Genomic DNA, 27069 nt, shown 5'->3' on the forward strand with positions numbered 1-27069 from the left:
CAGTGCGCGCGGCCCAGCTAATGCGGCCCATGGCCTGCTTAACGCGCGCGCGCGCCAGCGCACCCGGCCTAGCTACACGCGGCCCAGCCGCGCGCGCCAGCTTTCCCCCGCGCCCAGCTGCCCGTGGCCCAGCCGCGCGCGCCAGCGCTCCCCCGCGCCCAGGCCGCAACCTGGGCCTAGGCCAGGAATTCGGCCTCGCGCCCTTTCCCGCCTGGGCTGCGGCGCTGGCCCGATCATCTCCGTCCGTCCATCCAGATCGAACGGTGGAGCGCGCAGCTCGGGGCATCAAAAACCCCGGCCGGCCGCGCCTCCCTCAACCCTAGCTCCATTTTCATTCGTATACTCTCTCTCTTCGCCTCACTGCTCCCCCCCCCCCCCTCTCTCCTCAGTCAAACGCCGAGCGAGCGACAACGGCGAAGCAGCGAGGTCCCGGGGCCGTCGCCGGCCCCCTCGCCGGCGTGCGCGCTCCCCAACGGGTGAGCGCGTCACCGTCGAGCGGCCTGGCCGCGGCGCCCCTGTGGTCGGATCCCGGCGAGCCGTACCCCCTTCGGTCGGCCTTTCTTTTCCCCGCGCGTCGGCGTGACTGCAGTGCCGCGCAGACGCCGAGGTAGGCCATCCTCTTTCCTCTTTCTTTTGATTGATTGGTTTGTTCGGATTTGACCCGATTTGACGATTAGGGTTAGGGTTTGCTTTTCCGATTTGAAATCGGTTCTTTTCCCTTCTCAGTCAGTCAACCGAGCGGGCGCCGGATCCCGGCGAGCTATGCCCCCGGCCGGCCTATCTTTTCCCCACGCGTCGGCGTGACTGCAGTTCCACGCAAACGCGAGGTAGGCTACCCTTTTCCCTTTCTTCCCCTTCCTGGATTAGGGTTAGGGTTTGGATAGCTTTTCACCCCGATTTGATTTCCTCTCGGGTAACTTTTCTTTTCTTTTCCTGAACCCGATCTAGGGTTAGGGTTCGATTTCTTTTCTTCCCTGATCCAGATCTACGACTAGACAGACTAGCTCTGATGCCATTGTTGAATCAATTAGGATCTCCAGCAGTAGATCTAGGAGGGACACCCTTGGATTCGTAATAGCACATGCACATCTAGACCTAGAACACTACACCGAGAGGGAGATAGGGTAGAGGTGCTGGTGTTGAACCTGAGCCTTCGGATGAAGTCGCGGTTGAGCTGGCCATCGCTGGTTCATTGATGGAGGCAGCACACTGGCAGCGACGGGTGGAGTAGAGGTTGCACGGACGTCGATGCAGTGCAGACGGATGGCGTAGCAGTGACGACGGCGAGAGTCAGCGGAGCTTCCCGTCGCTGGCTGCGCGCCCTCTTAGATCGGTTTAGGATTTGTCGGTGGGGTTTGTGGCTCACGGCGAACCTCGTACCTCGAGCCGCCGGCCCCCCACCTCTTTATATAGCGCGGTGCGACGGGGGCCCACCAACCATGTAGGGTTGGGCGCCCCCGATCAGGGCGCGTGACCAAGGCCCAATAGGCCGTTGGGCTTATTGGTTAGGAGATCAATCTAACACGACACATCCAGCTGGTACACTTCCAGTGCCGAAGCATTCTCTGCACCCATTGCAGTCACCTATTTTGTATTAAGACGTAAATGTTAGTCAGATGGCGTAAAGTTTTACCTCACAAACAAGTTCGCCGCATGAGATATCTCAAAGTATGAATATATACTTTGTTAGGTAATACCTTAGCTTATTGTTAGGATCTACAAAGATATTAAAGTACATATCGGTGCCTGAATTCTGGTATGCGTACATATCGGTGTTCAGCCATACCACACTGTGCATTCATGTTATATTACTGATAGGGTGAAAAATATCATGTGCAAAATGCAAACTCATCTTTGGTGGAACATGCATGATGCATATGAAACTGCGAGATGGTATACACATCATTCAAGTAGCAAGTAGCCTTGACTACCGAGTGACTATTCAAATCGTGTACTGCTACATTAATCAAATCAGTAATGGAAAATCAAACCTCTTGACAAGATACTAGCTAGACTCCATTAATAGAGATATAAAATTGGACCAGCTAGTCACATAATGATTCCTACAGAGTTACCAATCCGCACGAGCACTCAAGGGATGTGAAGGATATGGAAACTTGGGTCATATATGTATTTACAATATTAGTGTAGGCTTGAGTTGTTTGTTATTATGTCAACTCCAAAAGCATGTTTTCTATAAACAAATGCATAATGCAATTAATAGACCGTTAGTAACATACTATTTTGTTACAGTTACCAAACCACACGCAGCCCCAACTTCTGTAAGCCGTTTGCAAACCGACATCTCCACTTAAAAGGATGAGATCGAATAAGGACAAGTAACCATATTTGTCAATTAGTTTAGCTAGATTTAGTGTGGTCGTTGTTTGAATCACCTTTTCCCGTTAAAGAATAGCAAAATGAAGTTCTAATGTAATATTCCTTACGGTTACTAGAACTATGCAGCCTCAACTTACTTAAATCTCCTAATGCTATTTGGATCACTTTTTCCCATTAAAGTGCAGCAAAATAAAGCTCTAACATACTATTTCCATATATATCTGTAACTATCCAATCTCCAATTCTATAAATCCAACCGAAATATGCGATTGAATAAGGTAGTAGACTAACCATATATGTCAAATAGTTTAGCTAGATTCACTCGTGGCGGGTAATTTAACAGTAAGCAGATTTTTTTATAACATTCAAATATTGTGGAAAAAAGGCATGTGTGTCCCTCTTTTTTTATTGTAAATCATCCAAGCATATAAGTCCTACCAACAAGTAAAATATCCCAATGGGTTTATATTCACATAGGTTCCGATCAGATCCAATCTTGGTATGAAATAGGCCATGTTTGGATGCTGAAGCATTAAGAAAACATGGTATGAAAAAACTACAATTTTAGAACCCATCGATGCATAAAACCATGGTATGAAAAACTACATAGAGCTCAAACATACCAATCCACAGGAGCAGTCAAGGAATGGAAACTTGGGTCATATATGTATTTCTAACATTACTGGTAGGCTTGAGTCGTTTGTTATGTCAACTCCAAAAGCATGTTTTCTATACACAAATGTGTAATGCATTATGCATCTAATAAACCTCTAGTAACATATTATTTTGTTATGGTTACCAAACCACACACAGCCCCAACTTCTACAAGCCATTTGCAAACCGACATCTCCGCTTAAAAGAATGAGATTGAATAAGGACAAGTAACCGTATTTTGTCGATTAGTTTAGCTAGATTTAGTATGGTCGTTGTTTGAATCACCTTTTCCCGTTAAAGAACGACAAACTGAAGTTCTAATGTAATATTCCTTACGGTTACTAGAACTATGCAGCCTCAACTTAAGTAAATCTCCTAGCGGTATTTGGATCACTTTTTCCCATTAAAGTGCAGCGAAATAAAGCTCTAACATACTATTTCCTTATATATCTATAACTATCCGGTCTCCATTTCTATAAATCTAACTGATAGACCAGGGTCCTAGGGGTTCCCCATAGGGGTGTTACCCGGATCTGTTGAAGGACGCGAGACAAGGTGGCGTGGACTTCAAGCAATTCCAGATAGACCTAGTTGGCTTACAATGAAAGATAGATTCTGTAAAAGGATTAGGACTCTTTTATTGTAATCGACTAGGACTAGATACGCACCCTTGCCCTCTCTCCCTATATAAAGAGAGGCATGGTGCACTCCTCTGGTATAGGCTATTACTCGACAAGAGGGCCCGAACCAGTATAAACCGTTCATCTCTTTGCGTTTACTGTCGAGTTCTGCGTATGCCGAAGCCCTTCGAACATCGTCCCGGGTACCCCCATGACGAGATGCCGGTCATCAAAGACCGACAGCTGGCGCGCCAGGTAGGGGCTTTCGGCGACTTCGCGATCGAGAGCACGACGGATCTCGACGACATGATTTTCTCGACAGGTACCACCTTCATCTTCAGCTCCTAGATCTGCAAGGCAGACAACAATGTCAAGCTTCAAGGTTGTCTCATGGAGATCTCAGCGCCTTGAGCTTCACCAGACGTCTCCACGACCACGCTGGATCAACTCACCGAGAAGTTTTCACACCTCTTGATCTCCAATCCAACTCGGACACAGGAGGTCACCATCAATCAAGACTCCCACTCGGACACGTCACCTTTGTTCGGGCTGGAGATCCCATCTGAAGTCCAACACAAAGACCCAGTTCGTTTTCCACTTGGACTCAAAAACTCAGCTTCAATCTATCAAGATACGATTAGCTACCTCATGCAGTCTGAGCAAGAGATCCCTCTAATGGGTGCCCAGAAGGGTTTGGTTCTATCCATCACACCCAAAGGAGGCATCGTCCATTAGCCGGGTGCTCGACCTGATACTTCTTCAATAGATCCATCTCGTCTAGTCGGCATGGTAGAACTCTTACCTTATCAAGACGGCAGAACTCCTCCAGCTGACAACAACAATCACGGTTCTATAGAGATCTTGGACAGCACGATGACTACAGAATTTGGAACTCACTCGGCCACGAGGCACTCCAGAGAAGTCTTTATGGCCGAGCAACCACCTCAGATCCCTATGCCTAACCCACCAGATATCTAAGATGGAGAGGAAGCCTTGTCCGACATCTCCCCAGGCACGGCGCCGCCCAACGGAGAGACGAATGAGCAGAGGATGGCTAGGGAAAAGAAGAACAGAGCTCAAAAGGCTTGATGCAACCGCGCCCAGCACCGCAAGGAAGAGAGGGAGCAGTATCAGTCGGCTTGTCGAGACGTTGAACAATGGCGCTTGGCTATAGAAGTAGCATATGAACAACGTCTATAGGATGAAGAAGCAGAACGACAGTGTCGAGACCATGATGTCGACAGAGCCTCTACATCACGCAACCTTGAGCCTGAGTTCATGGAAGTAGCTGGCCATAGGGTCTTCTCTGCACCCTACGCCAATGTCTACGCCCTGGTAAAAGAGTTGGCGGCCATAGAAAACCCTACCCTAGATTAGCAACGACACAAAGTCATTCTGCAATCCACAACCCTCTAGATATAGGCTACAAAAGCAACATCCCAAGCTAACCCTTCCCGAGGACCAGACGTGTGGGCACCAGTCCACTCTCGTCTAGGACCATAGGGTAACCAAGGAGGAGGACAGCGAGTACTAGCCCACTCCCGTCTAGGGCCGTAGGGTAACCAGAACAGGTATTAGGGTGCCGCACAATAGGCCTATCATGGGTACCAGTACAGCAACAGGGAGGGTAGAGGTGAGTCCGAGTATAGAGAAGTCAGCATCTCACCAAACATGTTCCCATGTTTCTCTAACAGACTACTCTCTATCTGGCTTCCCTATAAGTTCAAGTCGTCCAACCATACCAAGTACGACAGGAAGACAGAACCCAACCAATGGTTGTGCATCTACTCTTAGTCCATCGAGTTGGCAGGCGGCGATGATGACATCAAAGTGTTATATTTTCCCATGGCACTCGGCACTGTGCCTCTCGCCTAGTTTGATAAGCTACGAGCCAACTCCATTGATACTTGGGGACAACTTCAGCGCAAATTCTATGATAATTTTTGCTGTCATCACCCACCCAAGTACTCGGAACAAGCTCAGAACCTGCAAGTAGAAACCAGATGAAACCTTCCAATAATATTACCACCGCTTTGCTAAGTTACGAGCCCAAGTCTATGATATCATAGACAGGGAGGTGATAGATCACTTCGCTAACAGGATCAAGTACAAGTGGCAGTTTGAAAAGTTCTATGATGACAACCTAGAGACTGTCGAGGAATTCAAGCATACAGTGCAGAAGATGATTGCATCTGAAGAGCGTACTCGTGAACGATTCCCACGCGGCCAACAAGACAACAAAAGCTATGACCCCTGAAGCAATTAGGGTGGACAGTCTAGTAGAAAGAGAGGACCCGACAACACCCTTGCTTCCATGGATAGGTCCAAGAAGTCTAACAAAAACAACAAGAAGTTTGAAGACCTCAAGAACTTACCCTGCCCTTTCCACAAAAACACCAAGCACACGGCGGCCGAGTGCAGACAACTCCAAGTACTGGGTTTCTACGGCAAGAGTAACAAGGGCAAGGGTAAAGCCGATAACAACAAAGATGGAGACGACAACGCTGACCCTGGCTTTCAATAGTCTAAGGGCCAAATGGCAGTGATCTTTGTGGGGCTACTGTCTTCATCAAACAAGCGCTCAGGGAAGTTGGCTCTTCGAGACATCATGGCAGGAGAACCGTCAACACCAAAGTACCTTAATTGGTCCGAGCACCCGATCTAGTTTTCTAGAAAAGATCAATGGACTAGCATGGCTAATGCTAGCCACTATCCACTCATCCTGTGTCCAACGATAGCTAGCATGATAGTCCCGAAGGTCCTGATCGATGGCGGCATAGGATTGAACATAATATTTGTAGATACACTGAAGAAGATAGGCTTGGATTTCACTAGCCTGCTTACTCCCACTGACGTCCCCTTCTATGGGATAGTACCCTGGCAAGGCCGCTATGCCACTCGGACAGATCATGCTCCCAGTCACGTTTGGTAACCCAAACAACTTCCGAACGGAGTTCATCAAGTTCAAGGTCGTTGATTTTGAATCATCATACCATGCTATCTTCAATCGACCTACTTTGGCCAAGTTCATGGCTGTTCCACATTACCCATACCTCTTGCTCAAGATGCTGGGTCCCAATGGCATGCTCTCCTTCCGAGGTGACCTCAAGCGCTGATACGACTGTGACATGGAAGCTGTCCAGATTGTAGCCAGAGCGCAGCAAGCCTATGAAGCACAAGAGATCGGCAACCTTACACAGCAGACTAAGCCGAAAGACATGGATATTTCGACTAAGAAGGTGGGAATCATTGCACCACCCTCTAAGATGGATACCATCGAGATTGATCTAGGTACTGGTGATCCCTCCAAGATGGCTATCATCAGCGTCCACCTCTCCAAAGAATAGGAACTCGCACTCACCAACTTTCTCAGGGAAAACAAGAATATCTTCGCGTGGAAGCTGGTCGATATGTTAGGTGTTCCGAGAGAGTTGGTTGAGCACAAATTGGATTTAAACCCTGGCTCAAAGCCGGTCAAGCAATGTCTACGATGGTTCTCACCAGATAAGAAAGCCACGATCAAGAAGGAAATCACCAAGCTATTGGCAGCCGGGTTCATTAGGGAAATCCTTCACCTTGACTGGCTAGCCAATCCTATGCTCATCCAAAAGAAGAACTCGAAAGAGTGGCGCATGTGCGTTGACTACACAGATCTCAACAAGCATTGACCAAAGGATCCCTTTGGCTTACCTCACATTGATCAGATCATAGACTCTACGTCCGGGTCGGCTCTTTTATCCTTTCTTGATTGCTACTCGGGCTACCATCATATTTCCCTCCAAAAAGAAGATCAGAGCAAGACATCCTTCATCACTCCGTTTGGTGCCTACTGCTACATGACCATGTCCTTTGGGTTAAAAAAACATCGGTGCAACCTATCAGCGAGCTATCTAGGCATGCCTAAGCGAGCAGATCGGTCATAATGTAGAAGCCTATGTGGATGATGTCATCGTCAAGACAAAGGACCCTTCTACTCTGATCACAGATTTGAAACAAACCTTTAACAGTCTTTGTGAGTACAAGTGGAAGCTTAACCCAATAAAGTGTGTGTTTGGAGTTCCTTCGGGACAGCTATTGGGTTTCCTCGTGAGCCATCGGGGTATCAAAGCTAGTATGAAACAGATTCAAGCAATCACTCAGATGACTCGACCTCATTGCGTCAAAGATGTTCAGAAGCTGATAGGGTGCATGGCTGCCCTTAATCGTTTCATCTCATGACTCGGGGAGAAAGGTTTTCTCTTCAAATTACTAAAGAAGTCAGGCAAGTTCGAGTGGACAACTAAAGCTGACGAAGCCTTCTAGAAGCTCAAGGAGTACCTGTCCACCTCTCCAATACTTACTCCACCCGAGAAGCACGAACCACTCTTACTCTACATTGCAGCTACTTCTTCAGTAGTCAGCACGGCACTAGTCATGGAGTGGGCCGAAGAAGGACACGTATATAAGGTACAACGACATGTCTATTATATTAGCGAGGTGCTATCAGAAATCCAAGGACAAGTACCCACATGTACAAAAGCTCCTCTACACCCTCTTGATCAATTCGTGCAAGCTACACCACTACTTTGATGAGCACAAGGTAACAGTGGTATCTGACTTCCCACTTGGCGACGTCCTACGCAATCTGGATGCATATCCAAGTGGTCAGTCAAACTCGGAGCTCAGAACATCGAGTTCGTCTCCCGCAATGCTATCAAATCTCAAGTCTTGGCTGATTACATAGCCGAGTGGACCGAAGCCCAGCAGCCTACTCCGACAGTTATCCTCAACCATTGGAAGATGTATTTCGATGGTTCCCTCAAGCTAGGAGGCACAGGTGCTGGCGTTCTCTTTATATCTCTAGATGGAAAGCAGCTTAAGTATGTTCTACAAATACTTTGGCCTGCTACCAACAATGAAATCGAGTACGAGGCCCTCCTTCACGGTCTAGAAGACCATGGATCAAGTGTTTACTCGTCTATGGTGACTCCTCGGTGGTCATCAACCAGGTCAACAAGGATTGGGACTGCACCTAGGAGACCATGGATGCTTACTGCGCAGAAGTCCACAAACTTGAGAAACACTTCCAAAGCCCAGAAATCCTTCATGTTATGCGAGATCTCAACATTGCAGCTGATGTTTTGGCCAAATTAGGATCAGATAGAGCCTAGGTACCCCCTGATGTGTTTGTTCAGGAACTTCAAGTCCCTTCAATCAAACAAGAAGCTTCCACATCCACTAGTACTCTGACTCTTGGCGTCCAAGTACTAGTGGTCAACCCGGCATGGACGCAAGTATTCATTGATTACATCTGGGGTCATAAGCGGCCTGCTAACAAGGTAGAAGCAGAGCATATCACACACAGAAGCAAGAACTATGTCTTAGTCAGAGACAGGCTCTACCAATGAGGTGCATCATCTGGTGTTCTCCTCAAATGCATTACGCTTAAAGAAGGGCAGCAGATCTTGGAAGAAATTCACTCTGGGTGTTGTGGCAATCACGCAGCCTCTAGGATCTTAGTCGGCAAGGCTTTCAGATCCAGGTACTATTGGCCTATAGCACTGAAGAACGTAGAAGAGTTGGTGCGACACTACAAGTGTTGTCAGTTCTTTGCGAAGCAAGCCCACGTCCTAGCTCACAACCTCATCTGCATCCCTCTATCATGGCCTTTTTCATGCTGGGGGCTCGACATGGTTGGACCTCTCAAACGCGCACCGGGTGGTTTTGAGTACATCTACATGGCTATTGACAAGTTCACTAAGTGGATAGAGTACAAGCCACTCATCAAGCTCAATGCTACAAAGGCAGTCGAGTTCATGCAAGACATTATGTATCAGTTTAGCATGCCCAATCAGATCATTACAGATCCCGGCTCACCCTTTATAGCTATCGAGTTCAGAAGTTGGGCACAAGATTGCGGCATCAGCATCGACTACGCTTCCATCACTCAACTGTAAGCAAACAGTCAAGTGGAGAGAGCTAATGGGCTATTACTACCAGACTAAAGCCTCGTTTGTTTGATGAGCTCAAGGACTATGGCGGCAAGTGGATCTATGAGTTACCCAAGGTAGTTTGTGGACTACGCACTAAGTAGAGTAGAGCGACAGGGTACTCTCCCTTTTTCCTGGTTTATGGCTCAGAAGCCATCTTGCCAGCAGATTTGATATGAAACTCTCCCAGGCTTGAACAGTACAATGAAGGTGAAGCAGACGACACCCGGCGGCTCAAAATCGACAGTGTTGAAGAAATCAAACTGAAAGCACTCTTCTAGTCTGCCAGGTCCCTGCAAGGCCTATGATGTCACTATGACAAGAATGTGCGTCTCTGTACCTTTTAAGTCAGAGACCTAGTCCTCAAGCGTATCCAGAATACATCGGGACGACACAAGCTGCTCAGCCCCTAGGAAGGCCCCTTCATTGTCTCCAAAGTTACTCGGCTAGGCTCCTTTGAGTTAATCACAGAGGACGGCGATCCTGTGCCTAACTCTTAATATTATTAAGTAGTTTTCTTGTTCAAGTATATTCAGTGTTCTAGCTTCTGTACTTCAGATTCTTTGTTATTAATACAGAGTCAATGTTCTTCGCTAAGATGAACATGTCTTTTTACTTTTATGCAAGATACATAACTTTCTAGTTGTCTCTCTTTGTTACAGCCTTTGTTACATCATATACGAGATATACAGCTGACTGATTGCATAGCTACACATCTCAAAATATGATACAGTTACTCAACACACAGTTCTTACACTATATACCGGGTACCGACCTATATTATACGAGGTACGCCTCCTACTCGGATGGCTCACATCTCCTTGGCCGAGAGCCAACTACTGATATTTAGTCTGACTATCGCATGTTGTCCTAGGTATGGTGATTCCCAGAAGTAGGGTACCTGATTCGTTAGCTACGGGGCAGGATCCCAACAGCAAACAATCACTACAAGGGTTCCTTGAATAAGTGACTTCGCTCATTTAACATCGACTGATGGGTCTAACATGATTCTAATCATATAGACTACGTTGATCATTTCTTACTTGGCTACTCAGTCTTAAGCACCTTTTTAAAGGACTTTACAAGGCAAAACTTATAGCCTAAATGGATTACAATCTTATTCAAAGATTACCAGGTCTACAAATTAACTCGGATAAACCGTCTTAGGTGTTTTGAGCACACTAACAAGATGCATCATATTTACAGGCTAAGTTTTCAATTAAACTAACAGCCCACTCTAGCAAAAGAACAGTGTTTTCTATAGCGTGCCTACCCGGCACACAGGCTTAACAAGTTTTGTCAAACTTACACAGCCTATTCGCCATGCTTCTCCATCCTCAGGTCCAAATCATTTGCTATGGTGGTTGCGAGCCCGCCAAGTTCTTCCTCAACTCTTTCCACGGCAGCAAGATGGCCTTCATCATCATAGTCTGCGGCTACCTGATTGAGATCCACAGTCGGATATAGCACTCAGAGCGTACCGAGTACATTCCGGACACAGATATTGGTGGCTTCATGCACATAGCTCTCGGATCGGTTGGGTATTTCTTTCACTATATCTACCCACATTTTTTCACCGTCTTCTGGCCTACGGATGAGGAGGGCAAGTGGCTTCATGACTTCCCAGAGCGTGTTGCCCTCCGTCTGCACCCTCTCTAGCTAGGTCTTCATGTCGGTCAACGACTTCAGAGCCTGCATCAGATCATGATCAACTCCTCGCTCGAGCGGCGGCTGCGATGCACATGCACATGCCGAAGAGGGCGGGGGCGGCATGCATGCCGAGCGGTGAACATGGAGTGCGAGCTTCAGTCGCATGGCCACATGCCGAGCGGTGGACACGGCGCGCGAGCTTCTGTCGCATGGCCGCATGCCGAGCGGCGGAGGCGATGCGCGTGCTAAGGAGCTGGCGAACGGTATGGCATGGCAGCCGCATCGTGGTGGCAGACCGGCTTCTTGCCGACGCATCGCGTGTCCCAGCTACATCGACCACCGCGTGCTAGCCATAGCTGTAGTAGGCTACGGCTTTACCCCGCTCGCCGTGCCATGTCCCCTCGCGCCACTTCCGCACATGCGATAGGACCGCAGCCTGCGAGTGTCGAGATCCTCCGTGACAGGGAGATAAGGGGTAGAAAGTACTATTCTATCCTTTAAATTTATTTTAAAAATAATTCATGACTCATTTATTTTTTAGTTCTAGGCCTACATATTTAATGTTCGGGCCCACAACTTAAATTTCTCTACATTGATTCTTCTTATTTTATACATCTGATCAATGCAAATGGACGGCTCTAATTTTTTCATAGCACTGTAAAATTTTGCCTACTATATATTGTGCAATTTATTTAACCATGTTTGGTTGCTCCATTTGCTTGCGGAGCCTCTTATGCAGGAGTGCATAGTGTTCAAAGCAGGACCAATGGAACTGGCACTGGAGGCAGCCGAGCGCGGCGCCTAAGTCGAGGCCGCGCGGATCCTCGACGCCCGCCGGGAGTCGCTGAGCCAGTCGGCGCCGGCGCTGTCCGGCGGTGGAGTGGCACGAGCTGAGCCTGCGCGTGTCGGACGAACTGGAGTACCAGCTGACGGACCGCTCATGCTTTCTCACCAGAATGAGCTCGCACGCCCGGCAGCGCGGCTCATCGGTACGTCCCGCGCGTCCCTTGTCATCGGGGCTTCAGTTTGGATGTGCAGGATTGGCAATGTTCCGATGTTCGTGACTCCGGCCATGCGCAAGATGGAGAAGCTGTTGGAGATGTCGCTTGAACAGCGGCGGCATGCACCGGACCATGGAAGAAGCAAGGCCGCCACCGTCCCTCCTCGTTCGCGCTTCGAAGCAAGATCGTTGCCATCGGCTGTCCTACGTCTTTGTCTCGGCGTGTTTCAGAGAAACCGCCGTCCTATGCCACTCAAGCGCTTAGCAAATGCTACTAGTTTTAGGCCTTGGATGCACATATATTCATCTTAATCCACATGTGTTGAAGTGGATTGGAGTAGAATTAAACTAAGTTTCATTCTATTCCACTACAACACATGTGAATTGAAGTATATATACATGCATCCAAATAAGGCCTGAGTTTGGTTCGTCCATTTGTGTTCTGTCCTTTCTGAGAGGACATGAATGAAGACGAAGGGTTCGATTAGAAGCACAAAAGTCAGATGGAATGTTTAGGTTTCATTAGGTATTCATTGTTTAATGTTTAAGAGATCAAATCTAGACTGTCATGATCCTGAGTAAGTATATTGCTTGGGGTATCTCATGATGAACTGAGTATTAATCTTGCCTTGCACGCTTATTCGTTGGCTTGTTGCTAAGAGCATCTTCAGCAGATCCCAATATCCCAAAAACCTACTATATTAGAGCATCTTCAAGAGTACCCAATAATCCTTCTCAGTCCATGATTTTTAGGAAGAATAAAAAAAATCTATCTCCAACAACTCTCAAACTCACCTCCTAATTTTTATGGCACTTGGGAAAAAGCCTCCTCTTGCGCGTAAAGATGCGCTGACTCCAGGTCACACTTCTAGCGCGGCCGATCCAAACGCCGGATCCTTCGGCCAATCTAAAGGGGAAGGGTGGGGAAATAATAAAGAGTCAAAAAAGGGTTCCCGATGCAAATGTAACGGAGAAAGAATATATAAAAGTGGTCAGGATAATTTAGAAATAGTATAGGATTTCTGATGTAAAATGATCTTCTATATTTTATGAGTGAATTATTGGAAACTCTTGGAGATGATCTTTTTTATTCCACCCAATACTTTTTGGCGAGTTGGAAAACTCCATGGTTTTGGAAAGAAATTCTTTGGAACGCTTGGAGATGCTCTTAGGGTACTTGGCTCAAAATTGTTACTCCAGCAGATCCCCTTTCTCATCCCCAACTATTGGTGGCCACCAAAAAACAGCCCAACTCCCCCCTATAAGGGGGAGATGCAACTCCGCCGAAAACTCACCCACATCTAGCGTTCAAAATTTTGATTGGTTTTCATCGAAACCGGCGATTTTCGTTTCTATCGGTGACCACATACCAGAAGTTTCAGTTCCATTTTATTCAGGTTTTTCAAATTCAGTTCAAAATTAATGAATATTTGAAAATTCTGATCAAAATTTCAATCAATTTTCACCGATTTTTGTTTCTATCGACCCCCTTCGATATTCTTGTCCCAACTGCCGGATTTCTTTTTCCCGTGGACATTTCTGTTCCGACGAGCCACTGCTGCTCCGGGTGTGGCGACGGTCGTGGATGGATTCATCGACGAGGGCCGAGGCGTTGGAGGGCGTCGAGGAGGTGTGAGGCGTGGTGGTGGAGAGGGCCACCATGCGGGTGCCGCTGGATCTAACGCCTGCATCCGCGGAGAGGAGCCCACACTCGGTGGAGGCGCGCTTCCTCGAGCTTGAGCCAGTGACCACCACGAGGAGTCTACAAAGAGAGTTCGAACCAGCTATGGCAGATTGGGATCTGGGGAGGAGGAATCTAGGGTGAGCCCCACTGCAATGGAGTACTCGGGGGGGAGAATAAGGCGACGTCCATCGGGGAAGAGAAAGCGACAGCCGGTGAGGGAGAGGAAGTGCGCGGTGGGGCAGGCGAGAGAGCAGTGGTGGGCAAGTGCGAGAGAAGAAAGCGACAAGGGAGAGCGATGACCGCGTGGAGAAAACAAGGAACGAAAGAAAAATATAACCTTTTTCGCTGAAAAGTGGGGCCATCTCTATTGGTGATGAATTATTGGCTATCTCCTGCACCATCTCCCCCAATAAATCATGTTATTGGGCCAGCGGAGTTGTTGGAGATGCTCTAAGGTTAGCAGCGAATGCAAGGAAACTAATCTCCTACAACTAAAAAGAACAAAGTGTGGACACTGTTTTGGCACGATAATTTTCTTGGTTCGTCCGTCTGCCACCCCATGCGATCGATCCCACCTCCCACGCTGTCCAACAGGCGAGCGAGAAAAGAAAAGGTGCGATAGAAAAAGAAACTGCCATCCCTGCGATCCCCGCCTGCTTTGAAGGAAATAAATCGATCACATGAGGCCACATGCATGGAAGGAAACAATAATCATGCATGGAAGGAAACAATAATCATACATGAAACAATAATCATGCATGGAAGGAAACATCAGTGGTGCCAAATAAAAAATGTGCAGGTTATACATGGTGAGACTGGTGAACCTTCTGTAATTTCCTAAACGAATATTCCCACCATTAGTATATAGGTCCATTCCCCTGCGTTTTTTCGTGCTCCTATTAGCATATAATATGAAAGTATTGTTGTGTTCATCACCACTTTGAGTTGACTACTCCCATTAGCATATACTTTCTCTACCCCAAAATATAAGTCGTTATGGGATGCGTGCAGGTCAAACTTTCTCAACTTTAACTAGGTTTGTAAAAAATACGTGCAACATTTATATCTTCAAATAAGTTTATTATGAAAATATATTCAATGTTCTATGTAATAATACTAATTATGTATTATAAATATTAATATTCTTTTATATATAATTGGTCGAAGTTAAAAAAAGTTAACTTCTCGGAAAGCGAGAATGAATTCTATTTTGGGACAGAGAGAGTATATGAAAGCAACGTTGAAAATATTTTAACAATCAAGTTCGTCTCTGTCTGATGGGTAAGCTTAGACATCATAATGGCATCAAAAACTTCGACTCTCATGGACACCCTTATGGATCAGTGCAAAGCATCCCAATCCTACAACATACACAAATGGCAACCATAAAGTTATGATATTTTCAAAGGATAGACAATAAAGACCATCTTAGACATTCTGGCATTAGAGTATATACGTGCAGACACATAGGCATGGTGGTGCAAGTGAGCAGCCAGCGGAAGTCGAGAGTCAGGGGTGTTTGGATCCTAAGACTAAACTTTAGTCCCTGTCACATTGAATTTTTAGATATCAATTAGGAGGACTAAACATGAGCTAATTATAAAACTAATTACATAAGTTGTGGCTAATTCGCTTGCCAGCGCCGTGTACAGGATGGTATGGAGATGTGCTGAAACTTATTCATGGATTCGTTGGCACGCGAAAGAAATGGATATCGGAAATCTCTTCCTGCCGGTATTGAAAGCATCTAGGCCTCTAGTTAGGTTTCGATGATTAATGACAATACGTGATTACTGTGACTAACGTGTGTTTTGCAGAGGCAATTAAGTTAGGTCACGGTAATGGAGATCGATTGGGCTATCATGGTGGTCATGTCCCTACGATGGAAATCATTTTGGTTTTCAAAGGATGGACGACAAGGTTAAGGATGGACTAGTTCTAAGTGTCGATTGGAGTTGAAGAGACACTTAGAGTAGTTTAGGACTTTGTTTTTCCTTTGGCCGTACTATTAAGGGGGGTATGGACGGGTAGCTTGACCTAGGTGAGTCTAGTGACTTAGGTGTAGTGCATACTTGCTAAATCTAGCACTAGGTAGCTCCTAAAAAGCCCTTAGATCCATTGGAGCAAACTTCATTCACATATGATCGAGAGTTGGAAGTGAATGGAGGGTCAAATACTGACCGGACGCTGGCTCCGGGGTGACCGGACGCTGGCGTAGAGTCCGGTCAGTTCATTTGATCAAGGTGAAATCGTCTGGTGCGACTGGACACTGAGAGGTGAAGTGACCGGACGCTGAGTCCCAGAGCCCAGTCGACTCCAGTAAGGTTCCAGAGAGGGAAAATCACGACCGGACATGTCCGGTCACAACTTAAACGCTGAAGTTCGGGGAGAACTGACCGGAGCATCCGGTCAACATGACCGGAGCGTCCGGTCACCCCGCAGAGGCACATAACAGTTCGTTTTTCAGTCATGGTTATAAATACTTTCTCCATTCATGTGTGGAGGTACTTTTGCTCATTTCAACAGCTAAGAAACACCTTTAAGAGTGCCAAAAAGAGCAAGGTCCTAGTAAGGTGATTGAGATTTGAGAATCCCAAAGAGGGCCCTCATTAGTGAAAGCAAGAGTAGCAAAGTGTGCATCCACCCTTCTCATTAGGCTTGTCGTGGTCAAGTGAGAGTTCGTGCTTGTTACTCTTGGTGATCGCCATCACCTAGACGGCTTGGTGGTGATTGAGAGCTTGGTGATCATCCGACGGAGCTTGTAGATGACCCAATTCAAGTTGTGAGCGGTTGTGGATGATTCACCGCGCCGAATTGTCAAAGAATCAACCCATAGAGAGCACTTGATCCTTACGCGGATAAAGGAGGAGCTACACCCTTGCATGGGTGCTCCAATGAGGACTAGTGGACAGTGGTGACTCTCCGATACCTCGGCAAAACATCGTCATATTTTTCCTTCTCTCTTTATTTTGAGCATTTACTTTGAGCAATTCAATTCTTTTGACGTGAAATACCGTGGGGGAGGTCCCCACGGTTTAAAAAGGCTTTTATAAATTAAAGGAACAAAAGAGTACAGAGGGACTTACAAATGATAAGAGGAGGAGAGGGGGGATACAAGCACCCGGGAGGTACATAAATATGGAAATAAAGTTACAAGGCATCAAGCCAAAGCAAAACAGGTGCTCTATCAGCTTCTTTGATTCTGCAGGACTGGAGAGTAGCTTCCTCCTTGAAATTATTCAGCCACCTTGCAAAGCTGACTTGTACACCATCGAAGATGAGCCTGTTCCTGACCTTCCAAAGTTCCCATGCTGCAATTAGGAACACTTCCATGAAGAGACACCTGCTGCTCCTTTGCTTACTTCTCTGGATTCTTCTTATTCGGCTACTGTCCTAGGTCCAGTTGATACCCACCTTTGCCCAACACTGTTTGGCGAATGAGCAGTCAAAGAACAGGTGATCAATGGTCTCAACACAATTGTCACTGCAGAGTACACAGAGATTATTTGGCTATACATTGAAGTTTCTCCTTGCCAGCATGTCCCTAGTGTTAAGCCTGTCCACTAGAATGAGCCAGGCAAAGAATTTTACCCTTGGTGTGACTTTACATTTCCACACCCAACTGAAGACCACTGGAACCTGATGTTCTGAGAATGCTAATTTGTAGAGCTTTGGAGCCTTATACTGAGCACCCCAACTGAACAACCTCTGGTCCCCATTGTCAGTCAAAGAAAAATTCTAGATGAGTTGACTTACTTGATCAAGTTGGTCGGAAGCTTGTTGGCTGATGGGAATATTAAACAGTTCATCAAGACTGGCTGCCTCAGACATCTCTCTGATGGAGATATTATCATTCTTGGAGTATCCGGCAATGGTAGGAAAGAGGTCCTCCAAAACCCCCCTGCCCAATTATCTTTCCAGAAAAGAGTGGACGTTCCATCTCCCAGCTAAACCTTGGTGATTTCAATATAGAGATCTTTGAGTTTAAACACATCCTTCCACCAAAAGGAGCCCCTTGCTCTTTGGGAGTGGGGAACTTTATTGTCATAGTACTTGAACCATATCTGTTGTACCCAAGGGGTCTTGTCTTTTGAGTAAAATTTATGGAGCTGCTTCATGAGGAGGCTCTCATTTTGCAAATACAATTTTTTTATACCAAGACCCCCTTTTTTCTTTGGTCTCTGAACCAGTGGCCAGGCAGCCAAATTCCCACCTCTTTTACTTTCAGTATTGCCTCTCCATAAGCATTGTTTTCTGATTCTATCAATCCCCTCGATTACACCTTTTTGAAGCTTGAAGGTGCACATAGCATAGTTGACAGTAGGGGTTAGGACTGAGTTAATATACTCAACTCTCCCAGAATATGATAATAGGGTAGAACAAGCAGATAGCTTCCTCTCTACTCTATCCAACAGAGGGGCAAACTCCTCAATCTTTGGTTTAGGGTGTGTTTGGTTGAGCTGTGACTGTGGAAAAAAGCTGCTGTGGGCTGTGAGCTGTGGGAAAGCTGCTGTGGGCTGTGAGCTGTAGAAAAGCTGAAAGCTGTTTGGTTAAACAAGTATAAAATATACCTTCTATCTTTATCTCTCTTGAAACAACTATGGAAGAGTTTTTTATTCCACCAATTTCGAAAAGCAGAAAGCCAAAAGCCAAAAGCAGGATCAAACCAGCTTTCAAAAATGTACTACGGAAAAGCAGCTGCTTTTGAAAAAGCAGCCTCCAAAAACAGCCCCTTTGGTTGGGCTTTTGGCTTTTGGGGCAAAAAGCCAAAGCCAACAGCCCAACCAAACGGACCCTTAGAAGTCCCTAGAGGAAGCCCCAGATAAGTGAATGGGAAGGAGCCCACCTGACACCCCAGGGTAGCAGCAAGAATGGCAATTTTCTCACTGGAAACATTAATAGGCACCATGAAGGATTTGGAGAAGTTTACTGCAAGGCCAGTCGATGATGCAAAGGTGTTTAGAATGGCTTTTAGGCAAAAAAAACTGTCTGGCATCAGCTTGCATGATGAGCAATGTGTCGTCGGCATACTGTACTATAGGAAAGTCATTAGAGGGCTGTGGGATGGGGAGCTTCAAAATTCCTTGGTCCTTCAAGCCATTGATCACATATTGCAAGATCTCTGTAGCTAGTACAAATAGCAGAGGGGACAGAGGGTCCCCTTTCCTCACTCCCCTCCTGCAACAAAAGTTTTTCCCAGGGGCACCATTCAGTAGAACCGAGGCCGAACCCAAAGAGAGTATGGCATTAATCCAGCTAATCCATCTTTCAGGGAAACCAAGAGCTACAAGCATCTCAATGATGGTGGAGTGCTCCATAGTGTCAAATGCCTTAGCAAAATCCAGCTTAATGATGACTATTTCTCTTTTAGACTGGTGGCACTGATGAATGTACTCAAAACTCCAAGCCAGACAATCTTGGATGGTCCTTTGCCTGATAAAACCATATTGATTACTATGAATCAGCTGAAGAATGATCCCTTGTAACCTATCAGCAAGTAGTTTGGTGAGAAGTTTGACACAACAGTTTAATAGGGAAATAGGCCGAAAATCAGAAGCAGTCATAGGACTAGTGATTTTGGGGACCAGCACAATGTAAGACCCATTAATTGGAGCCAAATTCACCCTGTTCTCATAGAAGTCTGAGAAAAGCTGGTAGAAATCACCCTTGATAATGTTCCAACATTTCTTAATAAAAACTCCATTAAATCCATTAGGCCCTGGGGCCTTATCAGCAGGCATGCTTCTGACAATGTTGTCAATTTCTGAATGAAGGAAAGGTTCCACTAAGTAGTTGAGGTCAACATTGTCTGGGGATTGGATCAGAGAGCTTAAGTCAAAGGCCATGGTAACATTTCCCGACTGACCCATTCTGTTCCTGTATGTTAGCCAGAGATGATTGGCTTTGTCTTCATGTTGAATCAGAGTAACACCATAATCATCCTGAATCTGAGAGATTAAGTTTCTTCTATAAGAGACCGTGGCCATTGAGTGAAAGTACTTAGTACATTCATCCCCATGTCTGATCCTGTTGATGGTATTCCTCTGCCTCCAGTATGTATTATGTTGGTTCAGCAAACTGCACAACTGGTGTTTTATGATCCTTCTGGTATTCCATTCAGGGTTAAAAAGGGGTCTGAACTCTTCTATTGTGTCCAAGTAGTGGATGACTTTGTTGCAGTTATCAATGAGAATCTTGGAACTTGATATAGATCTGCTCCATTGCTTTAAGTCATGTCGAAGCTTTTTGAATTTGGCCGATAAGATTAAGACAATATTATTCAAACCATTTCTATTTTGTTGATTCCATGAATTTTGAACAGTACTGAGAAATGAACTATGGGACACCCAGAAGTTCTCAAACCTGAAAATGCTAGCCCGAGGGATTTTAGTCTCAATAGAAACCCTGCATGGAACATGATCAGATGTGGGCCTAGCCAAAGGAGTGACCATGGAGTTTGGGAAATCACTGGTCCAATTAACTGAAGTGAAGAACCAGTCTAACTGTTCTAGTAAGGGCTCTTGCTGCATATTGCTCCAAGTGTAAGATCTGCCTTTTAAGGGCAACTCCACCAAGCCCAAATGATCAATGGCCTCATAAAATATTTGAGTGTCCTAAAAATTTCCCCCATTTCTGTTCCTATTCTCAAGTGATCTGTAGAAGTTGAAATCACCCATCAAAATCCAATTATAGTCATCCTGTATGTCCAGGTTCTTGAACCAATTGACAAAGATTGATCTAGCAGGTTCCAAGCAGGGGCCATAGACAGTGGAGAGGTACCAAATGTTAGAATCCATCCTGGAGGAGAAACCAATAGTGATGGCGAAGGGATGGACTTCCACCACAGTACCATGAAACAAGCTGCCATTCCATCCTACTATAATGCCACCTGAAGCGCCAACAGATGGGGAGAAGATGAATTGGTCGAATTTCCTAGGAGCAAACTTCTTTACAAAGGCCAAGTCAAAATTCTCCTTTTTCGTTTCTTGGAAGCAGAAAATATCATAATTACTTTCATCAATTTTGTTTCTAATTAAAGGCCATTTTTCAGATCTGTTGATCCCCCTTACGTTCCAGCATAAGATATTCCACGTTCTATTCATTGATAACCATATCATCAGCGTGCCCCTCCAGCAGGGTGTCCTCCGAGAGCTCCATAGGAGACACTCCACAGCTAGTTGCCCACCCCTGGAGGATGTTGAGCGGGGTGGGATCAGCAGCTTCATCAGCGTTGGTTGGTGGCGCATCCAGGTTGATCATGTACTTCTTCCTGCGTTTGGATGCAGGCTCTTTCATCTTGATAACCTGAACCCCTCCCACGGCACAAGGGTTCAGGCAAGTGCTGCGACGTACGAGGGTGTTCACCAGGGGGGTCTTGGAGCCCGGCCTAGTCGAAGTCGCAGACGGGAAGGAGAGACCTGCATTGTCCACCTGGGCTTCAGGAACAGGAGCAACTTGCCCAAACAGAGCAGCCCAGAGTCTAACGAGCAGAGGATCCAGGAAGGTCAGGACTGGCGCTATGGCCTTGCTGGTGTCATCTTTCCATTCAGGAGCAGGGGTCTTAGCTTGCATTATCTGCACAGGTAGCGTGTACTTGCACCCAGTAGGGAGTTTCTGACAAGCCTTGAGGATGAAAGGAGGGACAAGCACCATGTTGATTTGAAGTGCAGATTGCACTCTAGGACTGTCTGAACCGTCAGAGGAGGTACTATTCTGAATATCGGCCATCACTTCTTCCACTGTCAGGTGAATATCTGGACCGATTGTCCGCAGATAGTTCATTGTACTTCTAGACTGATTGAAGGAGATTGTATCTTGTGGCTGATTAGGATGGTGGGGAATCGCCTCTTCATCAATGTTCATGGCGTTCTGAGCACCCCGCTGTCCAGCATTGGCATTTCCATCAGCAACAGCGTTGTCCCCAGGCTGGAGCTCCATGTTGATGTCCTGCATCATACCCACATTGACTCCAGCGTCCTGCTGCACCGAAGAGTCTAGCGGCGCTTGAGTTATCACTTTGGGCCTCCAGAACAACGACGGACCAGCCATAGTGGCAATGGGCTTGGATAACTTGGGTCTCCACTGACGGACAAATTTGGGCCGAGCCCAACAGGATTTAGCCCGATGACCATAGTTGAAGCAGGAGAGGCATCTGACTGGGAATTTGCACCTCCGATTAGAATGACCCCAGCGCATGCATCTCGAGCATTGGTCCGAATTAAATTTGACCATCTCATTATGCCTTGTGTGACCGGTGGCCTTCTCTGGCATATCACAGGAGCGGCTCAAATTTGAATTTGAATTAGCCACCGCCTTAATTAATGATGATCTTGGAGAGCGAGGCTGCTCCTTGAAACTTGGGACGTTAATGTGACTTTGGTCACTCACCAGAAAACCAGCCCCAAGACCAGGAACCTCATCGAGGGCACACTTCTTCAGAATCGGGATAGGCTGAGAGGTATGGACTGATGGCCGCTGCATCTGAACTGAATAATCTGAATGAGCTGAATGAACTGAACAATCTGAACTGCCTGCATGAGCTATGGGAATAGAATCTGAACGATCCCCAATAAGCTGATCACACTCAAACTGCTTGGAAGAAGAAGGATCAAACGTAGCATGCACATTCTGAATCAAAGAACTATTAGAAAACCCCACTGTAAAAGATTGAGTAAGCCCAGCAGACTCATCAATCGGCGTCACAATAGAACCAAAGTTGATAGTCGAGCTACCAATCCTCCTTGGGGAATCATAGATGAGTTTAGACGAAAACCTGACAGATTTTTTGACAGAAACTTTTGCCTTGGCCTTCTCAGCTCGTTTCTGACTCATGCGCAGGACATCAGACCACTTCTTAGCTTCTTCTTCCCATAAACGCTTTTCCCTTTCCCAGTGGGGGGCACCATTGCTCCAGAGGTGAAAGTATACATCAAAAGAGGATCCAATAACTCTGTGCAAGGCGTAAATAGCAAATCCCACAGCTTTGCAAGAGACCGAGAATCGAAAGTGGTTTCGGCTCACTTCCACCACATGGAAGAATGGGGCATGACCACCCAGGCAAGATTGTAAAACCAGAGCCACACTTTCCTCCGTGAGTCTGAAGAGAAATCTCCGAAACATAGCGAGCAGAAAAAACGAGCCCCGCGAAGAAGGGGATTCATGATGCACTAGAGAACCAAAGCGTCTGCGAATATCAATCTCAAACTCCTTACCGATTGGGAAGTCCATCCATGGAGGGTTTTCAGCGGGAGAAGCTGAGCTCACATTCTGCATTCAGGACCTGATACAACTCTTTGGCGACTGAGCAACAGAAGAAGCGGCAGAGGCTGAGCGCCGGAGCCCAGCGAGGAGGATGCGCCCTGGGAGCATCACGGCCAGCCGCAATCACCGCTCGCCGGGGAGGCCGCCTGAACACCGTTGCCACCGAGATGTGTTGCGCAGCTCAATTCTTGTCATTTATATTCATAGAATTGTCATGCTAGAGTAGGATTAGAACATAGGTTGCTAAACTTTTGTGCGTTAGATCAATAGAAACACTTTCTAGACACAAGGGGTTAATTGGGCTAACCGTAGGACTTAATTATTGCAAAGAAATCTAGAATTAGCCCAATTCACCCGCCCTCTTAGGCATTTTGATCCTTTCAGGTATAAAAAATGATCTTAGACGCATCACGGAAAGATCTACATAGTAGAGTTTGTGAGCCGCGACGTCACGCCCTCTATGACTGTGTAAATTTTACGAACTTAGCTTTTTGGATTAAATGCCACTTTAACGTCGATCACATACTTTTACAGTATTGTTATTCCGTATGATCCGTGTGTTTTTAGTACAAAAATTTAGTTGTCCCGTACCAACGCACAGGCATGAACCTATTTGCATATATACTCGAACCTGTGTGTACATGATTATATGGAGATATAGCGGAACTTATTCATGGATTTATTGCCGCATGAAAGAAATAGATATCGTAGATTTTTTTTTTGCTGATATAAAATATTATCTTAGCCATATCATGAAAAAGTCTATACAGTAGAGTTTGTGAGCCTGCGATGTCGCGCTCTCCGTGACTGTGTTAATTTCACGAACTTTGCTTTTTGAATTAAATGTCACTTTGACGTCGGTATACGAACATCATATGGAAAGAGGGGTGTAGGATGCCTCACCTTGCTGTCCTACAAAGTGACGAGTCGAGGACGGTGGGGAATGATCTTTGCAATAGCCTCTCCTGCAACAAAGGAACATAATAGTGTCAATTGTAAATTTCGACAACACCTCCCCTGCACGGTGAGGTAACCAAAACCTACAACAAACCAACGGCACGATGGCCGACAACCACATACACATCAATATAACACTCATCAGACCATTAGATCGAACTAAAAATAAAATCTGATCGAACATCTAGCAATAGCAGGTACTATCCAGATTCAGATATGAAAGTACACAAGAGTTTATTCTGCTTCCAATCCCAGTAGACAAAATCATATTAGCATTTGCTATGTAGCTTCATCCTCATTTGACACATCATATGCTCCAAAACATATAACTATTTCATGTGAAAACGGATGGAGCTGTACTAAATAAATGATGCTCACACAAAGATATCAAATTCCAGTGCATTCAATTAGATGCAAAGTGCGAAAGTAGTGCCTTAAGAGCAATAACATCTTTATGCCGTGTGTCTCTGTTTTGCCGAGTGTTTTTTCCTAGTTTGTCGAGTGGTCTTTTTTCAGCATTCGACAAAGAGTTTGGTATGCCGAATGCCATTATTTTGCCGAGTGTAGTTTCTGCAGCACTCAGCAAACAACTTTTTGTCGAGTGCCCGATGGAATGCACTCGATAAATATTTTGGCACTCGACAAATCACCTGTTTCCGGTAGTGTATCCACAAATTTGATCCAATGAAATGAAAGATAAAAGCAAATACTCATCATGGTTCTCAACATTTAGCAGCAGTATAGCGGCAACGAATTATTTGTCAATATAATGCATAGGTAGCTAATCTCACACACACACACACAAAAAGCACACCACACAGGAGCACAGCACCAGCAACGAGAGACTGCATGAGGAGAGGATCTCAAGCAAGCAGAGGTGTACGCCAACCCAGAACTACTACTAGTTGATGATCCGCAAGCTCATGCTGCTACTAAAGCTGATGACCGATGATTTCCTCTCCTTGTTTATTTATTCATCCTCTCACACACGTACAATCACAGCAAAGTCGGAACGAGGTCGTCTGCAGTTGGCCAGAACGACTTGTCTCTGCAGTCGCTGGATCCTAGCCGTTCACTGGTATCCAACGGTGACCAGGATTCCTGGAGCATGTGCGCTGCCTCCACGGCTCCACGCTGCTCGCTGGGCTCCGGCCCAATATCAGCACGGCACAAGTAGGTCAGCTACGCGAGCTCCACGAGGGCGGACGAGGCGACGGCAGGGCTACGGCGCAAGCTCCATGGTCGACGAAGCGAGCTCGAGCAGCAGGGCCCATGGCCGGCGCAGGCGAAACATCTGGCTGCAGCGCGAGCTCCATGGTCGGGGGCAGGAGCTCGAGCTGTCAATCAGTATGGTCATGGCCGGCGCAGGCGCAACATGGCCGCGGCGCGGGAGCGAGAGAGGAAACAATCGGGGCTTTTGGCGCGAGCTTGTAGCCGGCGAGCTGCGCACGCTCCACCAGTCCACCTTGAGCGCTGCGAGCTCCATGGCCAGTGGGTCTCGGTGGGTGAGCATGAGGATGGCAGCCCGATCCGCCGATCCGGTGTCGCACCTAACGAGGACGGGAGCACCGCGGCACTCAGGTGATGCGCCCGGCGCCCGGCACCATACTGATTGACAGCTCGAGCTCCTGCCCCCGACCACGGAGCTCGCGCTGCAGCCAGATGTTTCGCCTGCGCCGGCCATGGGCCCTGCTGCTCGAGCTCGCTTCGTCGACCATGGAGCTTGCGCCGTAGCCCTGCCGTGGCCTCGTCCGCCCTCGTGGAGCTCGCGTAGCTGACCTACTTGTGCCGTGCTGATATTGGACCGGAGCCCAGCGAGCAGCATGGAGCCGTGGAGGCAGCGCACATGCTCCAGGAATCCTGGTCACCGTTGGATACCAGTGAACGGCTAGGATCCAGCGACTGCAGAGACAAGTCGATCTGGCCAACTGCAGACGACCTCGTTCCGCAAAGTCTCGCTCACGAAATGCAATGGATCGGATAGCAGCGCAGCTGCTGAGCACACACAATTAAACCAACGTCTCTGGCACACGAAAAATCAAGCAAAAGCAGTAGACGAGTGCTAAACATAAAACACTAAAACTCAATAACCTGAAATACTGAATCAGGTGGGTTACTAGAATACCAAAAAAAAAATCCAACCCACCGTGAACACTAAAAACACTACAGATCCGAGCTAAGTGGACACTAAAAACAACATAGGTCCACAGTAACTTAGAGCACAGCACACAGATTAGGGATATGAGCATCAGATTTTTTTTTGGCATAATTCAGGGGAGGGAGAGAAGGCATGAGATCGTGTTAAAATACCTTTACAATCGGATGAATCAAGAATAATAATATGTAGAAACAACTGTCTGATTGATAGACGACTGAATAAATTTAAGGAAGCATCTCCTGCACATGGAAAACCAAAACCGTTCAGAAAAAGAAAAAAAAAAGGAAGCAAACTACAAGCACATAGGATTCGGGTAGGGGGGAGAGTACCTGCGCTGCGAAAACAAAAGCACAAACAAACTCTCAAACAACGGCACGGGTTGGAGGAGGCAAACCAGATCTTTCACCGGACGATTTGGGGATGGAGATGAATCGACAGACACCAAAACCAAAACCGATGATAAATCGATTCAGAGGATAGGGGAGAGGCGCTACAGCATAGGCACTACCACGCGGCTACATCCAAAAGCGGTGCATCCCACCCGCTTCTGGAAGATGAACAGGAAGCCCAAGGAGGGAGAACGACCGGAGTGGGATGGATACTTGCAGAGAGGAAGAGAGAGAAATGAATAAAATAACACGGGTAGCAAACGAAAAGAGTCCGTGGCGGAAACGGAATAGGCACGGAGTTCGAAAAATTCAGGTACCTGGATGTATTCAGACCCGATTAGACACAAAGCCTTGTACAATAATCGGACTCAACGAGAAACTAGCCCA

General features: G+C 46.6%; 1 long non-coding RNA gene across 1 annotated transcript; it reads right to left on the reverse strand.

Annotated features, from left to right (window-relative positions):
• Positions 1-1243: 1243 nt before the first annotated feature.
• On the reverse strand, positions 1244-26863 carry LOC136472541 (uncharacterized). The gene is made up of 4 exons (XR_010762375.1): positions 26623-26863; positions 26446-26532; positions 24082-24143; positions 1244-1584 (listed from the first exon to the last, which is right to left on the reverse strand). It is a non-coding gene; the product is annotated as an uncharacterized lncRNA (long non-coding RNA).
• Positions 26864-27069: the final 206 nt, after the last annotated feature.

This window comes from Miscanthus floridulus, chromosome 8, assembly GCF_019320115.1.
Source record: "Miscanthus floridulus cultivar M001 chromosome 8, ASM1932011v1, whole genome shotgun sequence".
NCBI lineage: Eukaryota > Viridiplantae > Streptophyta > Magnoliopsida > Poales > Poaceae > Miscanthus > Miscanthus floridulus.